This window comes from Galeopterus variegatus, unplaced genomic scaffold, assembly GCF_000696425.1.
Source record: "Galeopterus variegatus unplaced genomic scaffold, G_variegatus-3.0.2 Scaffold4903, whole genome shotgun sequence".
NCBI lineage: Eukaryota > Metazoa > Chordata > Mammalia > Dermoptera > Cynocephalidae > Galeopterus > Galeopterus variegatus.
In genome coordinates, this window is record NW_007731014.1 from 21,894 (window position 1) to 26,490 (window position 4,597).

The following is a 4,597-nucleotide window of genomic DNA, read 5'->3' on the forward strand; positions in this document are numbered from 1 at the left end:
AACACATACATGGAAAGGTGCTTCCACTATTGGCAAAGTCAGTTTTAGTCACTTAAAGTGAGTAATAAGTCACTTGTATTACATAGGCAGCTGACTTCCTTTAAATATCATTCTCTGATTAAAAGTAAGGTAAGTACATTCCTGAACACATTTTATTTGTATAAGGGGAAGAGGAGGTTATAACAATTCTGGATATTAATATAAAGCATGATTCACAATTAACAATTTATTGTAGATAACCCACATTCATAAAATTTATGTGGATAATTGAAAATTTAAACAATTCAGTAACTTCATTACTCTGTAATCACCAATTGAAATCTACATACCTAAATCTCTCAGATGATTAAAAAACAATCAAAGATCCAAATGCCACTTAAAAATTGTAACTATTTTTAATGAAAATCTATCTAAGGTTATACATTTATAGGCTGTTTAAAAGAAGAATGCCAGGTAAATTTTTTTAGTGATTCCTTGTCATTATTTTTGCATTAAATTTTTAAAATGTATTTTAATTGAAAAAAATAATTGTATATATTTATGGGGTGCAATGTGAGGTTTTGATCTATGTATACACTGTAGAAAAATTTATTTAAACTAATCAACATACCATCACCTTATCAACTTATTTTTTAAAATGTATTTTAATTGAAAAAAATAATTGTATATATTTATGGGGTGCAATGTGAGGTTTTGATCTATGTGTACACTGTAGAAAAATTTATTTAAACTAATCAACATACCATCACCTTATCAACTTATTTTTTGTGGTAAGAACATTAAAAATCTATTTCTTTAGCATTTCTTAAATGTACAATACATTTCAATACATGTGAAGTGAGGACTATTATGGTGGGAAAGGTGAAATTGAAGCCATTAGAGCAGCCTCCACCTAGAAAAATAGTAAATCAAAAACAATACCACATCACTGGGAAGATTGCAGAGATTAGTGCTACTGTCAAGGGCTTGAAGTATGCAAAAGTGATAATTCCCACCACATTCCCATTCAACTGTCCTGTGAAGAAGGCAGATAGATCCCTGACAATGACAGTGGGTTATCATAAGCTTCACCAATCATTGACTCTATCTGCAGCTGCTGTACCAGATGTGGTTTCATTGCTTGAGCAAATTAACACATTTCTGGATACCTGGCATGCTGCTATTGATGTGGCAAATGTCTTTTTCTACATCCCTGTCCATAAGGCCCACCAGAAGCAGTTTGTTTTCAGCTGGCAAGGTCAGCAATATACCTTCACTGTCTTACCTCAGGGGTACATCAGCTATCTAGCCCTATGTAACAATTTAGTTTGCAGGAATCTTGATCACCTTTCCCTTCCACAAGACATTATGCTGGTCCATTACATTGATGACATTATGCTGATTGGACCTAGTGAGCATGAAGTAGCAACTGCTCTGGACTTACTGGTAAGACATTCATGTGTCAGAGGATGGGAAATAAATCTGACTAGAAATCAGGGAAATTCTACCTCAGTTAAATGTCTAGGGGTCCAATATTGTGAGGCATGTCAAGACATTCCTTCTAAGGGGAAGGACAAACTGTTGCATCTGGCCCCTCCTACCACCGAGAGAGGCACAGCACCTAGTGGGCCCATTTGGATTTTGGAGGCAACACATTCCTCATTTGAGTGTGTTACTACAGCCCATCTACCAAGTGAGCAGACAAGCAGCTAGTTTTGAGTGGGCCCCAAAAAAGAAGGCTCCACAACAGGTCCTGACTGCTGAGCAAGCAGATCTTCCCACCCTCCCCCCCACCCCCGGGCCATATGATCCAGCAGACCCAGTGGCAGATAGAGATGCTGTCTGGAGCTTGTGGCAGGACCCGAAAGGTGAATAAAAGTGAGATCCTTAGGATTTTGGAGCAAGGCCCTGCCATCATCCACAGTAACTACTCTTCTTTAAAGATACAGCCCTTGGCCTGCTACTGGGCCTTAGCAGAAACTGAACACTTGACTATGGGTCACCAAGTTACTGTGTGACCTGAGTTGCCCATCATGAACTGGGTGATATCTGACCCACTAATACATAAGGCATGCAAAGCAGCACTTGATCAGCAAATGGAAATAGTATATATGTGGTCAGGCCGAACAGGTCCTTAATGCACAAGTAAGTTACATGAATAAGTAGCCCAAATGCCCATGGTTCCGACTTGTGCTACACTGCCTTCTCTCCCCCAGCCTGCACCTATGGCCTCATGGGGAGTTCCTTATGATCAGCTGACAGAGGAAGAGAAGACTAGAGCCTGGTTTACAGATGGTTCTGTACGATATACAGGCGCCACCCGAAAGTGGACAGCTGCGGCACTGCACCCCTTTTCTGGGACATCCCTGAAGGACAGTGGTGAGAGCAAACCTTCTCAATGGGCAGAAATTCAAGCAGCGCACCTGATTGTGCATTTCGCTTGGAAGGAGGAATGGATAGATGTGGGATTATATACTGATTCATGGGCTGTAGCCAATGGTTTGGCCGGATGTTCAGGGACATGGAAGGAACATGATTGGAAAATTGGTGTAAAGGAAATTTGGGGAAGAGGTATGTGGATAGGCTTCTTTGAGTGGGCAAAGGACATAAAGATATTTGTTTCCCACTTGTATGCCCATCACAGGATGAACTCAGCAGAGGAGGACTTTAATAATCAGGTGGACAGGATGACCTGTTCTGTGGATACTAGTCAGCCTCTTTCCCCAGCCACCCCTGTCATCATCCAGAGGGCCCATGAGCAAAGCAACCATGGTGACAGGGATGGAAGTTATGCATGGGCTCAGCAGCATGGATTTCTGTTCTCCAGGGCTGACCTGGCTGTGGCCGCTGCTGAGTGCCCAATCTGCTAGCAGCAGAAACTAACACTGAGCCCTTGATATGGCACCATTCCCTGGGGCGATCAGACAGCTACCTGGTGGCAAGTTGATTACACTGGATAACTTCCATCATAAAATTTTTTCAATGATTTTGTCCTTTCCAAAATAAACACTTATTCTGGATATTTATTTGCCTTCCTGACATGAAATGTTTCTGCCAAAACTGCCATCTGTGAACTAATGGAATGCCTTATTTACCATTATGGTATTCCACACAGCATTGTTTCTGACCAAGGAATTCACTTCACAGCCAACGAAGTGTGGCAATGGGCTCATGCTCTTGGAATTCACTGGTCTGACCACATTCCCTGTTATCCTGAAGCAGCCAGTCTGATGTAACAGTGAAATGGCCTTTTGAAGTCACAGTTATAGTGCCAGCTAGGTGACAATACCCTGCAGGGCTGGGGCAAGGCTCTCCAGAAGGCTATATATGCTCTAAATCAGTGTCCAATATATGGTACTGTTTTTCCCATAGCCAGGATTCACCGGTCCAGGAATCAAGGGGTGGAAATGGAGGTGGCATGACTCACCATCACCCCTAATAATCTACTGGCAAAATTATTGCTTCCTGTCCCTATGACTTTGTGCTTTACTAGTATAGAAGTCTTAGTTCCAGAGGAAGGAATGCTTCCACCGGGAGACACAAGAATAATTCCATTGAACTAGAAGTGGAGGCTGCCACCCAGCCACTTTGGGCTCCTCATGAATCTGAGACAATTGGCTAAGAAAAGAATTACGGTGTTGGCTGGGGTGATTGACCCAGACTACCAAGGAAAAGTTGGAGTACTATTTCACAGTGGAGGTAAAGAAGATTATGTCTGGAATATAGCCCTTTTATTAAGGTCAATGGAAAAATTACAGCCACCCAATCCAGGCAAGACTATGAATGGACCAAACTCTTCAGGGATGAAGGTTTGGGTCACCCCACCTGACTAAAAACCATGACTAGCTGAGGTGCTTGCTGAAGAAGAAGGAAATACAGAATGGGTAATAGAAGAAGATAGTTATAAATACTAGCTTTGACCACATGACCAGTTACAGAAAGGACTGTAATTGTCCTCCCTATTGTGTTAAAATCTCTCTCTATATATCTCTCTGTCTATATATATATATACATGCATATATATATAACACCATACACATATTAAACAACTATCTTTGTTTTTGTTTGTCTTGTTCTGTACTATGTAACATAAGACTTATTGATTTTATGTCAGTGTTTAAATATTGTTAACTTTATCTCCCCTTCTGAGAAAGGGATTAACGTGTTTTTCTTTGTGTACAGGATAGGTGCATCATGTCAGGTGGAACTATTACTTTGTTATTGTCCCATATAAAGATTAAATATGGTCTAAGGAGATAGTATGGCCACAACATTGACAAGAAGTGATTTGTGATGGTTAATTCTAGGTGTCAGTTTGATCAGATTAAGAAATACCTAGAAACTTGATAAAGCTATCTTTTGGGGTGTGTCTATGAGGGTATTATGAGACTAGATTAGCATGTGGGCCTGAGTGAACTAGGTGGAAAAGATCCACCCTCAGCATGGGTGGGAACCATCCAATCTGATGGGGGCCCAGAGAGAGGAAGAACAGAGGAAAGGCATCTCTCTCTCTCTCTCTCTATGCACTGGAGCTGGAATACACTCTGCTCTCCTGTCTGTGGACAGCAGATCATGAGACTCTTCAGCTTTTGGGTTGCATTGGAATTCACTGGTCTGA

The 4,597-nt window shown here is 41.2% G+C and overlaps 1 pseudogene; it reads left to right on the plus strand.

Annotated features, from left to right (window-relative positions):
- The first annotated feature begins 831 nt into the window (after positions 1-831).
- Positions 832-3,542, plus strand: LOC103603991 (annotated as a pseudogene).
- Positions 3,543-4,597: the final 1,055 nt, after the last annotated feature.